Genomic DNA, 25505 nt, shown 5'->3' with positions numbered 1-25505 from the left:
TACACAGTGTGCAAGAAGTTCTTAAATTTGAGTGGACAACAGGATTAACTAAAGAGTTGTCATAATCCTTGTCTCCATGAGATTGGAAATAAACTAATATCCAACAAGAGGATTCTAGTTAAATAAGCCTGAGTGCAGTCATCCAATGGAGCATTCTATAACTGTTAAAATGGGGCAGCTTTATATTTACTGATGAGAATGCTGTCAAAGATGGATGGCTCAGTAACAAAAGCAAGATGGAGAACAATGTGCACCCTGTGCTAGCCTTGGGTTAAAAAACCCACCTGCCTTTGTGGCTGTAAAAGGGTGTGTGTGTGTGTGTGTGTGTGTGTGTGTGTGTGTGTGTGTACACATATACATATGCCTACATATGTATATGCACATACATGTGTCCGTGTATGCATATATGGGCATGTATGTGCACATGTGTGTATATCTATACATGTATATGTGCATTTATATACATATATAACTATACAGATATATGTATGTAAATGTATATCAGATATATATGTATACACATATATAGACACATCATATATATGTATACACATATATATACGCATCAGAGAGAGAGAGAGATATATATATGTATATATACACACACATACACTTCTTCGTGTATATATGTGTCTACCTGTATGGCTATATGGGTATATGTGTCTATGGAAGGACACACAAGAAGCTACGAGTTTCTCTATAAAAAGAAAGCAAATGGCTGGGAGAGAGTGGAAAACAAGTACAGTTCACTGTTCATCTTACTTTTATGCATTTTGAATTCTGGACCAGTTACATGTAGTACCTTGTCAATCAACCTCTTAAGTAATCAGTAGAGTATGTGTGTGTGTGTGTGTGTGTGTGTGTGTGTGAGAGAGAGAGAGAGAGAGAGGTGCTGGCACTAGACCCCACCTACAGGCTCTGACTCAGGTAAGGGGCTGAGGGAGCTGCGACAAGAGGAAGGAGAGGGAGAGAGAGAGTGTTCTGAGAGGAGGGAGCTGAGGAAGGAGCTGGGGCTTGATCTTGGAAGGTGTAGCCAGCTTAAGGCCTTCAGGTCATGCAGGAAAGGCCTAAGGAACGGCATGGGGAAGACAGAGCAGCAGCAGAGGGCTTCAAGAAGAGGGTGGCCTGATCACTGGGGGAGCGATGGAGCCCACCAGGCAGCTTCAGTGCCCACCAGATTTGGGAGGATGGGTCTCTTCTGTACATCTCAGCAGCCAGTCAAGTCTTGTATTACTAGAAGCCATTGGAAGGAAGGAAGCAAGGAAGGAAGGAAGGAAGTGGGGAAGGGAGGAAGGAAGGGAGGAAGGGAGGAAAGAAGGGAGGACTAAACCAGGCTATTGACTCTTTAAATGGTCCCAGAATACTTAAAGAAGGAAGAATTCAAATTAAAATATTTCCCAGGGTCTAAAGTCACAATATTAAATCACAAGGCAAGGAGACTCCTGCTTCCTTTTGTGTCCGTATGAATTTTCATGGTACAAAACGCTGAAAGGGCTTACTTTTTAAAAAAAATGTTCATCTTCATATCCACTCTTAGGATTGTCCACCTACTGGAATTTAAAATGTCCAACAGAAAGGTGAGATGGTTAAAAGTGACTTAAGTAGAGGCAAGAGGTGGAGATGTGGATTCGGCATGGCTGAGTGACCTTGAACTTGTCGCTTGGCCTTGTTGAATTGAGTTTCCCATCTGTAGAATGGGAAGAACAGCTCTTTTCATCTTCACAGGGTTGTTTGATGTGAAAGTGTCTTGCAAATGCCAGTGGGCTCTTCAAATGTGATAATATTTTCACTCTTTTATTTAGCATTAAAGATACGGTAAACATACAGAGGGAAGAACCAGGGTATCTTCCTCACTGAAGCACCAGAGCTTAGCACAGAGTTCCACAGAGAGTGGGTCCCCAGTGAGTGCCTGTTGAGCCAGGCTGGGGCTCTGTGTGAGTCTGGGTGTGTAGACATCATCAGATGACACAGATAAGGATAGAGAGAAAGGCAAACACAGACACAGGATTCAGATACAAGATTGTCACTGCTATTCCACACTTACACGGGCACAGCGCACTTCCTGGCAGGGTAAGCAGGCTTACCAGATTCCAAGCACCATGACATTGTGATGCGGGCCAGGAAATAATTTGGTCTACACATCGCCTCAAGCAATGTTCCATAGACCTAGATGTTGCCAAAATTGTCCCTACCAGCCACTGCGTGTCTGAACTCATACACGCTTGTGTATTACACATAGGGCTTCGGTCAAACTCATCTCCAAATTCTAAGTTGGGGGAAGGAAGGTTTGTCAGGAAGTCCAGTGTCTTTCAAAGCCTCCTACAGCCCTTCCACCTGACTCCCTTCCCAAGCTGGAGCCTGCATATGAACAAAACTGAATTCTGCCCATTAATTTGAAGTCATTCTGTACTGATATAACATTTCAACTCTGCCAAAACAGTTTCTATTTCTGAGTAATTCTTTATTCCAAATTCTTCAAATTGGCATCCTCTCTTAATTCTGGGCTCCAGTCTCTGCGGAGTACTGTAGGCTGCATATGTCCCCGGAGCATCTTTGCTTTCTTCAGAACTTTACAAAGAACACTTCAGGCACCATCCGTGTTCCATTATGCTCAAGAGGTAACATCTTCTGGATCCTTTTACTTCCAATTTGATTCTGGTATTTATCATTCTTGTTCAAAGTTTGTTATGCCACTGGGTGGAATAAAAATGTCACCTTGACCCAGGCCAAGAGGGAAGGCAGATGAATTGAAAGGTGCAGAGCAAAACCCACAATGAAAATAGTGTTCTTGCAAATGATCCACCCACGCCTTTCCCTGTGAGATAGGTAATGAATAGAAAATGCTTTGAAAGAGGAGGGTGCTTATGGATGCCCTTTGCTGCAGTTCTTTAGAAACTCAGCCAGCACTGGCCATCTCTGACTAGAAAGTGAACACTAGGTGTGATGACCACCTTAGTTATTCCTGAGGGACAGTGTTTTGGGGTTCTCCTGGACTTAGAATTCCCAGGAGGGGACAGGACATTGAACCAACATCAGGATATGGCAGAGGGGGAAAGCCTTCCATTCCAAGAATCCCTTAAGGGCAAGGAACCAAGAGGACTGCTGTGGATCAATCATCCTTGGAATCATTCCACTGTCATGGTTTCCCCACATGCTACCCTCCCTCCAACCTGTCTTCCCATCTTCTGCTCCCTTCCAAGTGCTGGGGAAAGAGCAGCTCACCTCTCTACAATAAGTCTTTTGGTTCCTCTGGTTTTCTTTTACCTTAACTTTTCTCAGAATCTATGGTCCTCTTTGCCCTTATGAACGCTTATATTGGCACATGGGCACCAGTTGAGTAACACAGGATTTGTCATCCCACCAGGATAACTTAGAGAGTTAAATGAGACGATATTAATAATTACATCACAATAACAGGCTTAAAAACAAGACTCTTCTAGGCAAACAAGAACATCTGGTCACCTTATATCAGATTTTTTTAAGGTACAAGTGACAAAAGCCCAATAAAAAGTAGCTTGTGGATGAAACTGTATATACTTAGTATGTTATTGGTTCAGGATGAAGCTGGATTCAGTCACATCAATATTACATGTCATCCAACCCTTTCTCTCTTACAGTCCTTCTCTCTTCTTTGCTACTTCTCAGCACCCTTCTCTCTGATTAAGTACAGACTTTCTTCATGTGTCAGGGAAAATGGCTGCTTCAAGACCCAAAAGACAAGAACTCTTCTCCTCTAGGGTGAAAAATCCTTGGAAGAATACTGATTGTTCCGTCTTGCATCACATGCTCACCCCTGGAACACACGCCTTAGTCAAGGGAAAGAGGCATCGCAATAGGATGCCTGCAATGTATGCTTATGGAAGGAAGAATTTCAAAAATAGGCAGAAATAAATATGCAGTATGGGCTTAACAAACTGGCTTTAAGGCAAAGTTTCTGAACGCTGACTATGGGGAAAGGGGAAAAAATGCCAATCCATATCCTTCAGATTCAAAAGGGCTTTTATCATCCCAATGTCTCCATTCTGGAAGTGAGGAAACTAAGGCATCAGAGGTTGAGTATCTTGCCCAAGATCACACAGATGATAAATGGAGCTTCAGGGCAGCCAGTTTGAAGCCAAGTCTGTCTGAGGTGGGGCACTTAGAGTAATACTCTTCACCTGACTTATACTACCTTGATCTGAGACATAGTTCTTCCTGTGTCAAGACTGACTTTGTTTATGAGCAACAGAAACACAAGCAAGACAAGCTTAGGTAAAACAGGGGATGTATGGCTCACATCCCCAAATGTAGGGTATCCAGGGTACGAGCAGAATCAAGGATGAGAATGCCATTAGAATTCCCTCTCCATCTCTGATGCTCTCAGCAAGTTGGCATCATGTTTTCAAGCTCTCTGTCTCTGTTTCCGTGGCTGCCAGCAAATCCTGAGCTCCGATCCTCACAGTTTAGAGATCAGAGATCTTCCCTTTTCTCTCCATATCCCATTTTCCAACTCCACATTCATCCACACAGCTCCATCTTTAAAAATTTTCAGGACTTCCCTGGTGGCACAGTGGTTAAGAATCTGCCTGCCCACGCAGGGGACACTGGTTCAATCCCTGGTCCGAGAAGATCCCACATGCCGCGGAGCAACTATGCCCGTGCGCCACAATTACTGAGCCTGTGCTCTAGAGCCAGTGAGCCACAACTACTGAGCCCACGTGCTACAACTACTGAAGCCCAGGTGCCTAGAGCCTGTGCTCCTCAACAAGAGAAGCCACCGCAATGAGAAGCCCGCTCACCGCAATGAACAGTAGCCCCCACTCGCCACAACTAGAGAAAGCCCGTGTGCAGCAACGAAGACCCAATGCAGCCAAAAATAAATAAATAAAATAAATAAATTTATTTTAAAAAAATTTCAAAAGAAGGTTTAGATTGGCTCAGTCTGATTCAGTGTCCACATGCAACTGATCTGATGGCCAATGATGTGAGGATCTAGGATTCACCCAACTTCAGTCACTAAAGGAGATGGAAGCTCTATCAGACTAGTCAATGATGAAGATGAAGCTGAAGAGTCAATAAAGATGGGAGTGTCCTTTTCCCCACAGTGAACCACAGCCACCCCCTGCCTCGGCAGTAGATGCTCCAACACTAGCAGTTGTGTGGCTGACAGGGTCTTGGTGCTCCAGCTGGGTGTAAGGCCTGAGCTTCTGAGGGGCGAGAGCCGAGTTCAGGACATTGGTCCACCAGAGACCTCCAGGTCCCACATATTACCAATCAGTAAGAGCTCTCCCAGAGATCTCTGTATCCAAGCTAAGACCCAGTTCCACTCAACGACCAGCAAGCTCCAGTGCTGGACATCCCATGCCAAACAACTAGCAAGACAGGAACACAACCCCACCCATTAGCAGAGAAGCTGCCTAAAATCATAATAAGTTCACAGACACCCCAAAACGCACCTCAGGATGCAGTCCTGCCCACCAGAAAGAAAAGATCCAGGCTGATCCACCAGAACACAGGCACCAGTCCCCTCCACCAGAAAGCCTGCACAACCCACTGAACCAGCCTTACCCACTGGGGGCAGACACCAAAACCAACAGGAACTACGAACCTGCAGACTGCAAAAAGGAGACCCCAAACACAGTAAGTTAAGCAAAATGAGAAGACAGAGAAATACACAGCAGATGAAGGAGCAAGGTAAAAAGCCATGAGACCAAACAAATGAAGAGGAAATAAGCAGTTTACCTGAAAAAGAATTCAGAGTAATGATAGTAAAGATGATCCAAAATCCTGGAAATACAGTGGAGAAAATACAAGAAAGTTTAACAAGGAGCTAGAAGAACTAAAGAGCAAACAAACAATGATGAACAACACAATAAATGAAATTAAAAACTCTCTAGAAGGAATCAATAGCAGAATCACTGAGGCAGAAGAACAGATAAGTCGCCTGGAAGATAAAATAGTGGAAATAACTACTGCAGAGCAAAATAAAGAAAAAAGAAGGAAAAGAACTGAGGACAGACTCAGAGACCTCTGGGACAGCATTAAATGCACCAACATTCGAATTACAGAGGGCCCAGAAGAAGAAGAGAAAAAGAAGGGACTGAGAAAATATTTGAAGAGATTATAGTTGAAAACTTCCCTAATATGGGAAAGGAAATAGTCAGTCAAGTCCAGGAAGTGCAGAGTCCCATACAGGATAAATCCAAGGAGAAACACGCCAAGACACATATTAATCAAACTATCAAAAATTAAATACAAAGAAAAAATTTTAAAAGCAGCAAGGGAAAAACAACAAATAACATACAAAGGAATCCCCATAAGGTTAACAGCTGATCTTTCAGCAGAAACTCTGCAAGCCAGGAGGGTGTGGCAGGACATATTTAAAGTGGAGAAAGGGGAAAACCTACAACCAAGATTACTCTACCCAGCAAGGATCTCATTCAGATTCGATGGAGAAATTAAAACCTTTAGAGACAAGCAAAAGCTAAGAGAATTCAGCACCACCAAACCAGCTTTACAACAAATGCTAAAGGAACTTCTCTAGGCAGGAAACACAAGAGAACGAAAAGACCTACAATAACAAACCCAAAACAATTTAAAAAATGGTAATAGGAACATACATATGCATAATTACCTTAAATGAAAATGAATTTAATTCTCCACCGAAAAGACGTAGACTGGCTGAATGGATACAAAGACAAGACCTGTATGTATGGTGTCTACAAGAGACCCACTTCAGACCTAGGGACACATACAGACTGAAAGTGAGGGGATGAAAAAAGATATTCCATGCAAATGGAAATCAAAAGAAAGATGGAGTAGCAATTCTCATATCAAACAAAATAGACTTTAAAATAAAGACTATTACAAGGACAAAGAAGCACACTACATAATGATCAAGGGATCAATCCAAGAAGAAGATATAAAAATTGTAAATATTTATGCACCCAACATAGGAGCACCTCAATACATAAGGCAAATGCTAACAGCCATAAAAGGGGAAATCAACAGTAACACAATAATAGCAGGGGACTTTAACACCCCACTTTCACCGATGGACAGATCATCCAAAATGAAAATAAATAAGGAAACACAAGCTTTAAATAATACATTAAACAAGGTGGACTTAATTGATATTTATAGGACATTCCATCCAAAAACAGAATACACTTTCTTCTCAAGTGCTCATGGAACATTTTCCAGGATAGATCATACCTTGGATCACAAATCAAGCCTTGGTAAATTTAAGAAAATTGAAAACGTATCAAGTATCTTTTCTGACCACAACACTATGAGACTAGATATCAATTACAGGAAAAAATCTGTAAAAAATACAAACACATGGAGGCTAAACAATACACTACTAAATAACCAAGAGATCACTGAAGAAATCAAAGAGGAAATCAAAAATTACCTGGAAACAAATGACAATGAAAACACAATGACCCAAAACTTATGGGATACAGCAAAAGCAGTTCTAAGAGGGAAATTTATAGCAATACAATCCTATCTCAAGAAACAAGAAACATCTCAAATGAACAACCTAACCTTATACCTAAAGCAATTAGAGAAAGAAGAAAAAAAACCAAACAAACCCAAAGTTAGCAGAAGGAAGAAATCATAAATATCAGATCAGAAATAAATGAAAAAGAAATGAAGGAAACGATCGCAAGGATCAATAAAACTAAAAGCTGGTTCCTTGAGAAGATAAACAAAATGGATAAACCATTAGCCAGATTCATCAAGAAAAAAAGGGAGAAGACTCAAATCAATAGAATTAGAAATGAAAAAGGAGAAGTAACAACTGACACTGCAGAAATACAAAGGATCATGAGAGATTACTACAAGCAACTATATGCCAATAAAATGGACAACTTGGAAGAAATGGACAAATTCTTAGAAAAGCACAACCTTCCGAGACTGAACCAGGAAGAAATAGAAAATATGAACAGACCAATCACAAGCACTGAAATTGAAACTGTGATTAAAAATCTTCCAACAAACAAAAACCCAGGATCAGATGGCGTCACAGGGAAACTCTATCACACATTTAGAGAACAGCTAACACCCATCCTTCTCAAACTCTTCCAAAATATAGCAGAGGGAGGAATACTCCCAAGCTCATTCTACAAGGCCACCATCACCCCAATACCAAAACCAGACAAAGATGTCACAAAAAAAGAAAACTACTGGCCAATATCACTGATGAACACAGACGAAAAGATCCTCAAGAAAGTGCTAGCAAACAGAATCCAACAGCAATTAAAAGGATCATACACCATGATCAAGTGGGGTTTATCCCAGGAATGCAAGGATTCTTCAATATACACAAATCAATCAATGTGATAAACCATATTAAAAAATTGAAGGATAAAAACCATATGATCATCTCAATAGATGCAGAAAAAGTTTTCAACAAAATTCAACACCCATTTATGATAAAAACCCTCCAGAAAGTAGGCATAGAGGGAACTTACCTCAACATAATAAAGGCCATATATGACGAACCCACAGCAAACATCGTTCTCAATGATGAAAAACTGAAACCATTTCCTCTAAGTTCAGTAATAAGACAAGGTTGCCCACTCTCACCACTATTATTCAACACAGTTTTGGAAGTTTTAGCCACAGCAATCAGAGAAGAAAAAAAAATAAAAGGAATCCAAATCGGAAAAGAAGAAGTAAAACTGTCACTGTTTGCAGATGGCCTGATACTATACATAGAGAATCCTAAAGATGCTACCAGAAAACTACTAGAGCTAATCAATGAATTTGGTAAAGTAGCAGGATACAAAATTAATGCACAGAAATCTGTTGCATTCCTATATACTAATGATGAAAAATCTGAAAGAGAAATTAGGAAACACTCCCATTTACCACTGCAACAAAAAGAATAAAATACCTAGGAATAAACCTACCTAGGGAGACAAAAGACCTGTATGCAGAAAACTATAAGACACTGATAAAAGAAATTAAAGATGATACAAACAGATGGAGAGATATACCATGTTCTTGGATTGGAAGAATCAACATTGTGAAAAAGGCTATACTACCCAAAGCAATCTACAGATTCAATGCAATCCCTATCAAACTACCACTGGCATTTTTCAGAGAACTAGAACAAAAATTTCACAGTTTGTATGGAAACACAAAAGACCCCGAATAGCCAAAGCAATCTTGAGAAAGAAAAACAGAGCTGGAGGAATCAGACTCCCTGACTTCAGACTATACTACAAATCTACAGTAATCAAGGCAGTATGGTACTGGCACAAAAACAGAAATATAGATCAATGGAACAGGATAGAAATCCCAGAGATAAACCCATGCACATATGGTCACCTCATTTTTCATAAAGGAGGCAAGGATATACAATAGAGAAAAGAAAGTCTCTTCAATAAGTGGATTGCAAAAACTGGACAGCTACATGTAAAAGAATGAAATTAGAACACTCCCTAATACCATCCACAAAAATAAACTCAAAATGGATTAAAGACTTAAATGTAAGGCTGGACACTATAAAACTCTTAGAGGAAAACATAAGCAGAACACTCTATGACATAAATCACAGCAAGATTCTTTTTGACCCACCTCCTAGAGAAATGGAAATAAAAACAAAAATAAACAAATGGGACCTAATGAAACTTAAAAGCTTTTGCACAGCAAAGGAAACCATAAACAAGATGAAAAGACAACCCTCAGAATGGAAAAAAATATTTGCAAATGAAGCAACTGACAAAGAATTAATCTCCAAAATATATAAGCAGCTCATGCAACTTAATATCACAAAAACAAACAACCCAATCCAAAAATGAGCAGAAGACCTAAATAGACATTTCTCCCAAGAAGATATACAGATTGCCAACAAACACATGAAAGGATGCTCAACATCACTAATCATTAGAGAAATGCAAATCAAAACTACAATGAGGGATCACCTCACACCAGTCAGAATGGCTATCATCAAAAAATCTGCAAACAATAAATGCTGGAGAGGGTGTGGAGAAAAAGGAACCCTCTTGCACTGTTGGTGGGAATGTAAATTGATACTGCCATTATGGAAAACAGTATGGAGGTTCCTTAAAAAACTAAAAATAGAACTACCATACCACCCAGCAATTCCACTACTGGGCATATACCCTGAGAAAACCATACTTCAAAAAGAGTCATGTACCAAAATGTTCATTGCAGCTCTATTTACAATAGCCAGGACATGGAAGCAACCTAAATATCCATCAACAGATGAATGGATAAAGAAGATGTGACACATATATACAATGGAATATTACTCGGCCATAAAAAAGAAAGAAAACTGAGTTATTTGTAGTGAGGTGGATGGAGGTAGAGACTGTCATACAGAGTGAAGTAAGTCAGAAAGAGAAAAACAAATACTGTATGCTAACACATATATAGGGAATCTAAAAAAAAAAAAAAAAAAACCTAGGGGCAGGACAGGAATAAAGATGCAGACATAAAGAATGGACTTGAGGATATGGGGAAGGGGAAGGGGAAGCTGGGACAAAGTGAGAGAGTGGCATGGACATATATACACTACCAAATGTATAATAGATAGCTAGTGGGAAGCAGCTGCATAGCACAGGGAGATAAGCTCGGTGCTTTGTGACCACCTAGCGGGGTGGGATGGGGGTGTGAGGGAGGCGCAAGAGGGAGGGGATATGGGAATATATGTATACATATAGCTGATTCACTTTGTTATACAGCAGAAAGTAACACACCATTGGAAATCAATTATACTCCAATAAAGATGTTGAAAAAAAAAAATAAGATGGAAGCATCAGCTCTAGCCTTGGGTTTTGCTGTGAGTCTTAAATTTTGCAAGTGTGCCAGGCCCTTTAACTTTGTTGCCCCATCAAAACATTGAGTAACACAGCTAGCAATCTAAAGAACTTTCCTGGAGTCAGTGGGACAGAACGTTTGAAATGACAGCTGTGCTGGAACGCTGGTCTGAGCTTTAAGTATTATGTGGTAGGTAACATTTCTTAAATGTGAACTAAAATTTTCTCTTTTATTCCCCCTTGGAAGTTCTCCCCCCTCCATTCCTACCTCCTTAGAAGAGCCAGACTTTTCTTGTATTCATTCCTTCAGAGGTAAACAGCATTAAGGCAGAAATAAAATATGCTGCTTGTGTTTCCCTGGCTTTTGTCTTCCAGAAGCCTAGATCCTTAGGGAGAGAATGAGATATAGATAAATAAAGACAGGAAGGTTTGGAGAAGTTACAGCTTTTCCCCTCTTGGCCTCCTGACTCCAGCCTAGGAGAGAAGGAAGATGCAAATAGGAGATGAAGGTGTGGACACTGGTGAATCCAAAGGAAGGGGACCCACCCACACACTGGTTTGTGGAAGCTGAGATTAGCTTGTTCCTCTTTTCTATGTGGAGCCTCAGGGAAATGCCAGGACTCCAGAGAATAAATGGCTTCATGGAATGCCTAGGCCTTCACTATAGGTCCTGGTCAGCTTCACTGACTCCCTGCACCCAGCCTGACCACAGAAAGGTCCCCTTAAGACTGGGGACCTGATGTGGAACCCATGCAACCAAGTGACACCTGAGAAGCTTATCCAAGACCTAAGAGAGGAAAAAGACTGACAGAGAGAAGGACTTTCTGCCTGGCCTGAGATTACATTGCCTAAAATAAAAATTATTATATCAAGCCTTAGGAGGTGTTATGCACTGTGTCCCATCAAATTTCATGTGTTGAAATCCTAACCCCAGCACTTCAGAATGTGGCTGTATTTGGAAATGGGGTCTTTGAAGAGGTAATTAAGGTTAAATGAGGTCATATGGGTGGACCCTAATTCAATATGAATGATGTCCTTATAAGAAGAGGGTATTTGGGCACAGACAGGCACAGAGGGAAGCCATGGGAGGACACAGGGAGAACAAAGCCGTCTACGAGGCAAGGAGAGAGGCTTCAGAGGAAACTGACTCTCTGTACTTTGCTATGGTGGCCCTAGCATGCTAACACTGCAGGGAGAAATACAGCTGTATTTCATGCCCCTCTGTGTTTGAGGATGAAGCTTTGTACTTTCTACAAAAAGAAGCAGGAGGAGAAAGAAAAGGAGGACGATGAGAACAATTATCATTCACTGAGCTCTTAGTCTATCCTGGGGCATGTGTAAGCCCTTTCTATGTGTATTGCTTTTCTGTCGCTGCCTAATGAAGTATCACAAACATGGTGACTTCCAGCTCCCATTCATGATCTCACAGTTTCTGTAGATGAGGAATCTGGGCACAGTGGAAATAAGTTCCCCACTCAGGGTCTCACAGGCTGAAATCAAAGCGTCAGTGGGCTGAGGTCTCATCTGAGGCTTGCGGTTCTCTTCCAAGTTCATGTAGTTGTTGGAAGAGTTCAGTCTGTTGCCTCTGTATCATCAAAGTCCTTGCTCTCTTGCTTTCTGTCAGCCAGGGACCGTGCTCAGCTGACAGAGGCCCACTCTCAGATCCTTGCCCAGGAGCCTTCCCTAAGACTGTCCATAATGTGTCTGCTTTCTTCAAGGCCCACAGAAGAGTGTCTGCTTCTGTTTCTTATCTCTTAAGGGCTCACCTGATCAGGTCAGGCCCCCCCTAAGATACCTCTCTTTTGATTAACTCAAGGAAAAGTGGTGAGGGACCTCAATGACATCTGCAAAATCCCTTGTACCATAGAATGTGATATAATCAAAAGAGCGACATCCCATCTTATTCACGAGTCTCACACACTCAGGGGAGGAAGTTACACAGGAAGTGTCCACCAGGGGGTGGGAATCTTGAGGGCCATCTTAGATTTCTTCTTACCACAATATGCCTCATTTCACTAATTCTGAGTGATTCTATGAGGTAGACCCTTTTATCCCAGTTTACAGACAGCTTGTGGAAATGGAAGCATATGTTTAAGCCTCAGAAAGATTCATAATTCAGTTCAATTATATATGAATATAATTATATGTATTTCTATATAATTGGACATCTATTATGGGTCCATCTCCACAATAGATGAAGATAGAGCTCTTGACTCCCAGGGTCTCATAATCTACTACTGCAGGCAGCTACAAAATAATGATAGTTAATATCAGCGAAACAATCTCTACACGTTATCTCTTTAGTGGAGAAACACATAGGAAGTTGGTATTCATCCTTAGTAGCTTCCATTTTACTTATGAGTAAATGGAGGCTTAGAGGGTCTTAACAATATTCTCAGGGTCACCCACATCATGAAAGAAGGGATTTACAGCCAGAGCAGCTTCCTTCCCTAGCTCATAACCCTGATGAATACAATACACTTAATCTCAACTCAAAAATTCTTGTCCCACGTTCAATAAGAACTGATACCAGGAAGACAGCAGTCAATGCTAAGATGGAATTTTAAAGACAACTCGAGGATAGAAAAGAGGCGATGTTCCATCAGGATCGGGGACTGTCCGGATGTAAGAGATGGGCTTGGAGCTTGACCTTACTGAACCAGTAGGACTTCAACAGGTGAAGCTGAGAGAGGGCAACAAGGAGGGAAACAAAGCAGAGAACATTCAGAAACTATGGCTGGAGCGGGTGGGTGTTCCAGGGGAGGGTATCCTGTCTTGGAAATCTGTATGTCTCTCTTTAGGGATGGACCACCTAGTTCCATTGAGAATGCCACCCAGTCCTAAAGGCCAGGTTGAGACTGGGTAGGGCATAGTTAAGAGGTACAGGCTGAAGGTCAACAGATGAATGGATAGAGAAGATGTGGTACATATATATAATGGAATACTGCTCAGTCATAAAAAAGAATGAAAGAAAGCCATTTGCAGCAACATAGATGGACGAAGAGATTATCATACTAAGTGAAGTACGTCAGAAAGAGAAAGACAAATACCATATAATATCACTTATATGTGGAGTCTAAAATATGACACAAATTAACTTATCTATGAAACAGAACCAGACTCACAGACGTAGAGAAGAGATGCAGTTCTCGGGGCGGGGGAGGGATGCTTTGGGAGTCTGTAGATGCAAACTATCACACATAGAATAGATAAACAACAAGGTCCTACTGTAGAGCACAGGGAAGTATATTCAATATCCTGTGATAAACCATAATGGAAAAGAATGGGAAAAATAATATATATATGTATATGTATAACTGAATCACTTTGATGTACAGCAGAAATTAACACAACATTGTCAGTCGATAATACTTCAGTAAAATAAAGATTTTTTTAAAAAGAGATATAGACTGAAGGATGAATGCATCCTTCCTGAGGAGTTTAGAAAACTCCTCCAGAGCAGTGTTCCTCACCATTTTGACCCCCAGGGGACATAAGTCAATGGGCGAGGACCTTTTTTGGTTGTCACAGCTGGGAAGAGGCTGCTACTGGCATCTAGTGGGTAGCGATCAGGAATGCTGCTTCATCTTACAGTACGGCACAGGAGCCTCCACCCCCCTGCCAAAAACAATAAATGACCCAGCCCCGAATGTCAATGCAGCCAAGGTCGAGAAACCCTGCTCTAGTAAACCCATACGGATACTTCTCACTCGGCTGGTTCTTTGTAAATTCAAGTAATATTTGCAAAACGATGCAATTAGATTTAATCCTTGGTCTGTTTGAGACAAGTCTACAGATGTGTATGATCTTTAAAAATCAAGCCCAAAATACAGTTGCAGAATCATTCAGCAAATATTCACTGAGTGCCTGCTGCGTGCCCAGTACTGTCCCAGCCCAAAAGGTGGTAAGCAGATTGCAAGACCAAGGCCCCCCTGTACCTCAGTGAGAGAGGAGGGAGACCTGGTCCTGTGGTGACAAACCTCGGCCAGTTTGCCATCGGCAATACTGTTGGCTCCGCCTGAGTCACACTGCCCTTGCTGGGGTGATGGCTGCAATGATTCATCCGCCCTCTTGGGGCCTAATCTCCATGGGCTCAGCTCCCATCTGGACCCCACCCCACTCCCATCACAGGGAGGCCTGTATCAGCTCAGCACCCCCATGCACACGGGAGGGAGGGGATGGGGAGGGATGCGGAAGAGGCTCCCAGCGTGGCGCCTTTGGAGGTGCAAAGCCCCACAAAACAAGAAGCAGACACGGTGCCCAGTGGGAGCCCTGGGGAGGCCGGGCGCAGCTGAAGCTCTGGACGGGGCCAGCCTGTGTGGGCAAGTCTGACCTGGGGTTTGGCCGAGTCCTAGCCCTTGGGGAGCCAGCCTGAGATAGTGATCTGGTCGCCTCCTGCCAGGCCTTCAGCAGCATTCCCGCAGTCTGCGGAGGCCCTGGGGGGAGGTAAGAGTTGCCCAAGCCCAGCCCACCCCTCTCCCAGGGCTGCCTCTGGGACCCTGGACTGTATCAGGCCACACAGCCTGGCTGGGACAGTGGGAGGAACCCACACCAGCCAAGCCTCACCCTGCCTGGGAGCGATTTCAGGACGTACAAACAAGCAGCTCATTAACCCCCTGATTTGGAACAAGTATTTATGGAGCCCGATTTTATGTTGGGATTCTACTCAGTTCTGGGATACAAGAATGAACAAAACAGACCCATTGCCTGCTCTCAGGGAGCTTACTGAGACCAGCCCATGCTAACCACGAATTATCAGAACTGGCCAGGCCTCCACTTTCTTTCATCATTTAATTGAATTGTCCAAAATGGGCATGATCCCTCACGACAAACAGGGAACAAGGATTCGGGGAGGTTAGGAGACCAGCCATGGCCACACAGGCACAGCTGGTAATGGCGGAGCTGGGATTTGAACCTGCATTTGTCCTTGCTTCCTTCCAGCCCCACTTCCGTTCTGAGAACTGCTCTGAGCGTTCTTCCTTTCTTCTTCCAAGGGGCAGCAGTTCTTTTGAGGGGAGAGGGGCTTGGAGACCATTATCTACTTGGTCTTTATATTTAACCCATCCTTTCTTTTGTTCACTTATCCTCCACATGTGCACTGCACACTCACTACGTGTCAATAGCTGTGCTGGGGTGGGGGTTGGGAGGGACTGAGCAGGACCCTGTTCTTGGGCGCTCACAGACTTGTACACATTTACCAGGCACACAGGATGGATGGTGACAAGCATACCTGGGAGGTACAGATAAAATCCTTTGGACACTCTGATGAGAAGAGGTCTGTGGATGAGGGGGCAATCAGGGAGGGCTTCAAGAAGGAGGTGGCCTGTCAGCAGAGTGTTGAAGAATGTTTAAGTCGTTCACGTCTGGAGGGGACAGGAATGGACCCTAGATCTGAACGTGCATTAGCTTTGTAGTCACAAGACCAGGATGGCAGGGCATGCTGTGCTCTGTCTCACCTTTCTGACCCTCATTAGCCTCATCTGTGAAATGGAAACAAAAGTACCTACAGCTACCAGAGCAGTCTAGATACCTGTCCCTGCATCTGGAACACCTGTGTTCATTGTCTATGTCATCCTTTCCCAGGTCTATCCAAGTCCCACAATGCAGCCAGAATGTCCCTTTGTCCAACCCTCAAAGTCCTAAAAGTGAGGCCATGTATGTGTGATGAGGAAGGTAAGTATCAGCGAGGCGAGCTGGGGCCCCTTGGCCGAGAGCTCTGACCACACAGTCAGGATAGAGCTAACTTCTCCAGGATTCCAGGACACTGGATCTTCCGTCAGCAGCGCGCTGGTGAAAGGAAGGATGCATTAGGGGCAGACCAGGGCCTGATGCAGCCTCAGATTTTTATTGCAGCCGAATGACACGCAATCACAGATGGATATGCAGGATCCAGTCTTGTTGGCTGGCCGGCTCAGTGCTCCACGCTCTACCCGTGCCTGCCCTGCCTTCCAGCCTTGCCAAGTGGACCAGCCTTTCTGCAAGTTTTCTCAGGACTGCGTGAGCCCAGGGGAGAACAAAGAACTGAGGCCTATGACCAGGTGAAACTCCCCTGCCTCAATCCACACCGTCATTTCCTTTCCAAATACTAATAGACAGACAGGTCCACCTGCCCTTAGTCCTACGATGATCTTCAGGACTCCCACCCCAGCCAACCACATCTGAACTTTTAAGCAGCTCCCACACATTGACTCAGAAATAATACTCATCTCGGTATATTTTGTCTTTAGAGTCTATGAAGCCTAGGCCCTAGGGCAGGGGTCAGCATACTGTGGTCTGTGGGCCCAGCCCATGGCTTGTTTTGTAAATAAAGTTTTATTGAAACATAGTCACTCCCATGTGCTTACATATTGCCCAAGGCTGCTTTGAAGCCACAGGGGCAGAATTACTGAGTAGTGGCTACAAGGTCTTCTGGCCTGGAAACTCTAAAAATATTTACTACCTGGCCCTTTACAGAGAAAGCTGGCCCATCTCTCCCCTAAGATATATCACATTTAATTCCTTTTTCATTTATTCACAAAATTTATTTATTCAACTATCTGTTATTAGTCTGTCTCCCACCAGACTATGAGCCATGTGAGGGTAGGAACCGCCTTGTTTTGTATCCTTGGTGACACAATGCCCGATACCTAATAAGTCCTTAGGAAACATATGTTGGATGAACAACTTCACGCGATAAATGCATAAGTGAATAAATTTGTGATCTCTGCCATCGGGGAATTTCTTGTCTGGTAGGAGAGACTTACCTGGAAACAGATCATTAAAATAAGATGTGGTAAGGGTTGTGATAAACGTGAACAAACTTTCCAGAGGAAGGAGCTCCAGCTGCAGGAAGCTGATGGCATTAGAGCCTGGTCCCGAAGGGTATGAAGAGTTTAAGTTCCTCATTGTAAAATCCATGGGTTCTAGAATGAGACGTCCAAGCTGAGTCTGAGTGTTCTCGAAGTTCTAAGAGGGGAAGTGAATTGACTCAACTCTCCCACAATTCACTGTGCAGCTTCTGTGGCCCCAGCCCTGTGCCAGCTTTTTTTTTTTTTTTTAATCTTTATTGAAGTATAGTTGATTTACAATGTTGTGTTAGTTTCAGGTGTACAGCAAAGTGATTCAGTAATACATATACATATATCTACTCTTTTTTTAGATTCTTTTCCCACATAGGCCATTACAGAGTACTGAGTAGAGTTCCCTGTGCTATACAGTAGGTCCTTATTATCTATTAATGTTAGTTATCTATTTTATATATAGTAGTGCGTATAGGTCAATCCCAATCTCCCAATTTACCCCTTCCCCCTCCTTTCTCCTCTGGTGACCATAAGTTTGTTTTCCACATCTGTGACTCTATTTCTGTTTTGTGAATAAGTTCATTTGTACCATTGTTTTAGATTCCACATAGAGGCAATATCACATGATATTTGTCTTTGTCTGACTTACTTCACTGAGTGTGACAATCTCTAGGTCCAATAATGCTGCAAATGGCATTATTTCGTTCTTTTTTTACGGCTGAGCCAGGGATTTAACAGTGGACATACCAAGCCTGAGGTTCAATCATGATCTTGAACCCCAGATCCTGAGATGATCCTAGGGCAGGAGGGCAGCCAAGCAGGGAGGAGCCCTGACATTTCCCAGGTCTCCCCTCCCCTCTCTACAGGAGCCACACTGCCGTGGAAGAAACAATGAGGGACCACAATCCCATCCCCACCTTGTGAAGAGAGTTGGGAGCAGCGAGCCACGGCGAGCAGGGGACAGACACATGCGTATCTTCAAAAGGGGCCGCGTTTGCACCCCAGCTCTGCCGCTTGGGAAGCCACGTGGCTCCAGGCAGCTTGCTTACCTCTCCAAGCCTCTTGCTTTACACACAGAAGGATGAGGATGGCTCCCACCTCCTGAGTTTTCTGTGAAGATTCAATTAGCTAATGCCTGCCATGCACTTGGCACATGAAAGCACTCAGGAGTCAGCTTCAAATAAGAGCTAAATTTGTAAAGTTCACGGCTGCAAAATGGCTACCTGGTTTCTTTGCCTGACCTAACTTCCTGCATGGGCAAGACTTTTCACTCCCGAGGCCTCCTCCTTTGGGCCATCGAGGTGTAAACAGGGTCACCGCAGGCACCGTGATGAACAAGCTTTCAGATGTGCCGGCCGATTATCCTTCACCTGAGGCTGAGAGAGAAACAGTCCCGTATTGCAGCATGAGATGATCTTCTCTGATAACATTTCCATTTTGCAAACTTATCTGATGCCATCTCCGTGTTGCAAACCTCACAGGCAAGCACACCACACGTCCACCAAATAAACCGGCTTTTCTGATTGCAAAAGTACCTTTCCTTTTTAACTTTTCTCTGTCTTTCTTTTCCTAATGGGAGCGTATAGGAGTGACAATTGCTTTCTGGGGGGATAAAATTGCACCCGCAGCAGAAGCTGAGGTTGTAGCTCCAATTTTTAATGAACAGATACCCAGTATAACAAATTTTGAAGCCCTCATGTCATCTTTCACCTCTCATCCTTCCCTTCCCTTCCGCCCTTCACTTTCCCTTACTCAGTCCTTTTCCTCCCCTCTCTTCCTCCCCCTGCCCACCCTCGCTTCTCAGCAGAAAAGTTGAGGGGGAAAAATTATGAAATGGCAGGTACAGCAATTGCCGTGAAAATCTAGTGCCATATATCTTGTCAAAAAATCAGCATGCACGTTAAAAACGAAGAAAGCCAAACTCAAGACTCAGAAGAATATGCAGTCTTCTCAGATTCTCATTCACTTTTTTTTCTATTGAAATTTCACTACATTCCTTTTTTTAACCTCTCCCACAGGTCTTTATATATAGGACAAACACACACACAGAGACACACACACACACACACACACACACACACCTCACTTCCTCACTCTGTCATTTAAAGTACGAAGAAAGTAGCAAAGAAAGATCTATTTTCAGCTCTTTTTCAATAGAATGCTTTTCACCACGGTGATGAAAAATGTGGATTTCGAAGAAAGTCAAGTCACTGATGGAGACAAAGAAACATTTATGACCAGCCATCTGTTCTGGCAATTCAATCCTGCCCATATTAAATTATCTGTTCTTACATAACTAATATTTAAAGACTAAACAGATGTATGCACACGGTATCTATACTTTTATATGTTTAAAAAATAAAAATAACAGGGAACTATATTCAGTATCCTGTGATAAACCATAATAGGAAAGAATAGGAAAAAGAATATATATGGGTATAAATGAGTCCCTTTGCTAGTCAGAAGAAACTAACACAGCATAGTAAATCAACTATATTTCAATAAAATTTTAAAAAATAATATAAGTAAATAAATAAATAAATAAATGTCCACTCCTGCCCTGGTCCACAGTCTAGAGATAATTAAACTAGCAGGGGAAGGGTAGGGCGGGGGGCTTCAGAGACAAAACAGGATTCAGGCCTCAAAGAACAAAGCTTCCTATCAGATGCCTTTTTCTTCTAATGGTCCTTGTGCAATAAAAATGAAGTCCAAACACTATAATTTCACTCAGAGAAAAGTTACAAATACTGTAGGTATCTTTAGAAACAGCTGCAAAAGTGGTTTCACTTCTGACAAGATTGGTGTTAATTACCGGCAAGGACTTCAGTATAATACTATTTAAATCATTTTAAATTATCCCTCTCAAAAATTAATTTTTCATCAAAGATTACACACAAAAAAAAATCATGATATCATCTCTGCAGCTGCGATTTAGTAATAATTTCATCTATTATTACCGATGTCAGTTGGATAAAAGAAAAAATGGCACCCCACCGTGCCGATCCCAGCGCAGGCCATATATAGAAATTTTTAACTATCACTTATAATCGCTTTGATGAGCTTAAACCTCCTCTCAATTAACACCCTAAATGACACTGAGACATCTTAATGGGGGATGTAAGTAAGAGAAAAGACTTTAATCAAAGAATAGAGAAAAAAGTGCCAAGAAGAAAGGAAGACTCACCACACACCTCTTCATGTCCAATCCAACTGAAGTCCTTTATTGCATTTTAAACCTTTTGTCATCCCAGGATCCAGAGCAGTGCTACGTAGCAGCAATAGAAAGACACATAGCCATGGCAGGGTGCTATATCCTCTCTGTAAAAAGAAAGACTCTTTCTAGGGTTTGCTAGTCTAACAGCTAGACTAGGGGATGGGAACTTTGGAATGCTGTCACTTGAATGAGTGCAGTAAGGAGAAAAGAAAGACATTGTTCCTGGAAGACCATCTTCTGGGATATCCCAGGGTAGCCGTTTGGGGGACCCAAGCAACCCACGTGCAGGGACCCCAAATCCCTCTCATCAGGGTCAGAGAATGAAATGGGTCCCGCCAGACACATCTGAGTTATGCAAACTCACACAGCCGTGGGGATGGTACAGAAGGACATTTCTCAGGCCATTATTTTTTATCGTGAGACTGCTGTGCTTTGCCTTTGGGGGAACTGAAAATAAAATGAAATAAAACAAAATCCAAATGAAAACTGACCAGCATGCTTTACTCTTTTGAAATCATGTTTGCAGTATCCATGGTGATTTTTGTTTCCAATTAAGTTGTCCTAATGAACATGTGTTAGTGTCCATGCTTTACTCCCAGGGAACAAACTGAGTAATTAATGGCCCTGCAGGAACCTTGATCTCATGAGCCATCAATGCATATTGGGTCAAATAAGCAACAGTTTGCAAAGTCTTGAAGATTACATTTATAGATTAGGTGGAAGAAACTTCATTTTCAGATCTGACTTCTTTCCACCCCTGAGCCTCTTTAGCTCCCAAAGACAAGAAGAATATGTTATTGTTGGCTGCCTTGTGCCAAGGTCTGGAAGAAAAAGTAGGTGAAATGTAAGCTACATTTCCTACCTTTGGGCCAACACCTGTTCAATGTCCACAGCAATAGTGTCGTGGAAGCCACACTACATCAGAACTTCACAAATAATCTTTCATGGCAGGTTTTATCATCCAGGGTTGAGGATGAGAAATTAAGGATCAGAGAGCCTGAGAAATTTCCCAAAAGTTTCACAGCCATAAAGTAGAGAAACGAGGATTAGAAACTGGACTTCAGCATGATGGGCAAATCAGAGAGAACCAATTTCAGTGTCTTCCCTCAAAATAAAGAATATTGGGGTGATTTTCACCTTTCTCTGGTTAACCAGACGCTTTCCCTAACCCTATTCTCTTCCCACACCAGCAAACCTTTTGGTATAATGCTGTTATGTAGAATTATAACAGTTTATTAAGTGGTAGAGCATTCTTTCTTGCTGATTCTGTTTGGATACTGTTTTAAACACACATACACATACACACACACACAAGATAAACTGTACAACTCACCCTTAGTATCCATTTTTCCCAAAGTATCCTCCTGCTAGTGTCTTCTTCCAAAAACATTTTCAAAGGGGGTATGTTTGGATAATAAGCCTTCTGAGGCCTTACTTGCTTAAGAATATGATTATAATGCCCTGATATTAAAATATAGTTTAACTAGGTATAAAATTATAGATTTAAAGTTATTTTTCTTCCATACTTCAAAAATTGTTCTTCATTCCCTTCTTCAGTGTTGCTATTGAGAAATGATATTTTAATCTGAATGTTATTTCTGTATTGGTGATCTCCTCTTTCTCTCTTCAAGCTTGCTGGGGCTTTTTTTTTTAACCCTTTCTTTGCTGTTATTAAATATAATCATGTTGTTTAAGAATGATTGTTCTCTTATATATTCTGTTTGATAGTCCATAAGAGCTTTTAACTTGAATCTTTTTTCTTTTATTCTGTCATTATAGTTTCACAAATACTTCCTCTCTTTATTCTCTCCTTCTATGATTGCCTATTATAGTTATATCAACATGTGTGCTCTTGGCCTCCATTTATTTTAACTTTTCTTTTATACATTTCAACTCTTAACATCTGCTTGCTTCTTTCTTGGTGAATTCTTCAATCTGATCTAGCTCCCTAATTTATTCTTAAAATACATTCATTGTGCTTTTTACTCCACCTCCTACATTCTTTATATCCAGTATTATATATTTTATCCTCTTTGTAACTGCTTGTTTCTGCTTCACAATCCTAATATACTGGCATGTTAGAGTTAGAGTTTCTTTTATTGTCGTTGAGCACCTTGTGCCCTTGCTTCCTTCCTCCTCAAGAGTTTAAGTAGCTGGGACTTCCCTGGTGGCGCAGTAGTTAAGAATCCGCCTGCCAATACAGGGGACACCGGTTCGAGCCCTGGTCCGGGAAGATCCCACGTGCTGCAGAGCAACTAAGCCTGTGCGCCACGACTACTGAGCCTGTGCTCTAGAGCCCACCAGCCACAACTACTGAAACTCGCACACCTAGAACCCGTGCTCCGCAACAAGCAAAGCCACCGCAATGAGAAGCCCACGCACCGCAACAAAAAGTAGCCCCCGCTCGCCACAACTAGAGAAAAGCCCTGGCTGTTCCCAAAGAAGTTTTAGCCCTCCCTTCATCCACTGACAACACAGGAGGAAGCAGAGATGGAAACACTCAGTCACCAGGCTCTTGACCTTCCCTACTAGTGCAGTAAGTCCCCTACATACAAACCTTCAAGTTGTGAAGTTTTAAAGATGAAAACGTGGTCTTCAGCAACTTAGTGGCCCTCAGTGAGAAGCTGGAGCTAGATCTGCAAGAGACTTCATTGAACTCCTTGCTGTGCAACACGAGGAGCTTACTAATGAAGACCTGATGGAATTGGAGGCCCAGAGAAAGGCCGAAGAGAGACAAGAGGAAGAAGAAGTAACTGAAGAACCAACGAGATTCACAATGCAGGAAATGACAATGGTATTATCTTTATTTGAGGAGGCACTGTTTGTTAGTTTTTGAGGCACAGGACCCGAATGTAAAATGGTACTGGAAGGTTGCAGCAGCCCTTCAGAACGCAATCCAGTGCTACCGTGTCATCTATGAGAAAAAAAGAGCTGCTACCCAGACATCACTGGATCATTTTTTCAGGAGGGTAGATAAAATTGAAACCAGCAAGGAACCAGAACCTGTGCCATCAACGTCAAGTGTGAGTGAAATTGCAGCTTGCCCTCCTTCTCCTATTGTTGACCATCCTTCAGCTCTACCATCTCCCACCTCCTCTCCCTCCTCCAGTCGGTAACTCTTCTTGCCTGTTCACTCGATGCCAGCCCCTGTGTGCCAGTTGTTGTACTGGACTATTGTACTTTTCAAGGTACTGTACTATAAGATTAAAAATGTTTTCTTTATTTTTTGTGTTTGTTTTTTATGTATTACTTGTGTGAAAATTATTATAAACCTATTACAGTACAGTATTATATAGCCGATTGTGTTAGTTGGGTACCTAGGCTACCTTTGTTGGACTTACGAACAAATTGGACTTAACGAACGCACTCTCCGAATGTAACTCGTACGTATGTTGGGGACTTACTCTACCTGCACCCTAAACTTGCCCTCAGGGGTGATATTTCCTTACTGACTCCCAACACCACTGAGTTGACTTTGCTATTTTTTTCTGCCTCAAAGATGTCATAAAGTTAACAGAGACATGCCAAGCGTAATGTGGAGAAAAGAAAAGATAAAATGTTCAAACTTTCCTTTTTATATACATCCTGCTAAAAATGACAAGTAGGCATCCTCTGGTCATCATAACTGTCTTTTGTCTCCCCAGAGATTTCTTGTAATATTATATACTACTTGTCTGGGTCCATTCATTTCTTCCTTAATTTTATGGCCTCTCAGATATTGGGTTCATGGAAGGGGGCCAGCATCCAATGCTAACCATATTACTAGACCAGCAGGAACAAGACAAAAGCACAAGATTTTCAGAGGTAGTGTGAACAGAGAAAAACAAGCCATATGAAGAAAAGAACATGAACAAAGCCACAGAGCACAATCCATGGGAGGAAAGCAATGCAAGAGAGGAAGTTTCTTGGTTTCACTGTTAGAATGAATCCAGGGAACAGTAGGACCCACTGGCAAATTGAGGACAAAGCGAGTATGGCAGAACACATGTCCTGGAACTCAAAATGAGGTGAATGAGCAATTTTTTAAAAGTGGAGTCAGTTTTTGATAAGCAATAGCTTGGGTTCTTGTCATATAATGATAAATACTTCCATGTAAACTCACCAATTGAACTGTTATATTGGAAAGTTGGAACTGCCATATCCAGCACTCATGTAGCTGAGATCAATGCTGATTTAGGCCTGTTTTGACTCACTTTTATTTCATCTTTATTTTGAGTCTCCTGACAGTGGAGTTAGGTCTTTATCCGTGTCCACAGATGGCTGTTCTGTAAGTGGCTGCCACCCCAAGGGAGGGAGGGTGGATTTGGTGAGGGATTGGTTTGGAGCATCAACTGAGTGAACAAGGTCACTGTGTTCATTTCACCAAAGGCCCTCGGGTAGCCAGTGCTTCATCACCAAGCACCTGAAGAAGGCTTTTCTTTGCCTTAACTCCTTTTCTCCCAATGACTGAGACTCCAGGAAACAGTGAGACCTGGAGGAGACAGCCCTTGACAGAATCAGCAAACACACCAACAAGTCAGTATGTACTGGGTTCTCTGCTGGACCTTCTGCAGAGAGTATCATTTCATTTCCATAGCACCACGGGAAAGGGCTGTTATCATCCACTGTCTACAGATGAGCAAATCGAGGCCCCAAAATCAAGAGACTGGCCCAAGTTCATCCAGAAAATAAGGGCAAAAAAGTGAGACTAATTCAAGTCTTAGGTCTGTAGGTCCAAGAACAGGTTCCCCTACACCACAC

This window comes from Balaenoptera musculus, chromosome 2 (assembly GCF_009873245.2).
Source record: "Balaenoptera musculus isolate JJ_BM4_2016_0621 chromosome 2, mBalMus1.pri.v3, whole genome shotgun sequence".
NCBI lineage: Eukaryota > Metazoa > Chordata > Mammalia > Artiodactyla > Balaenopteridae > Balaenoptera > Balaenoptera musculus.
The sequence above is the reverse complement of the archived record's forward strand: the minus strand, read 5'-3'. Positions refer to the sequence as shown.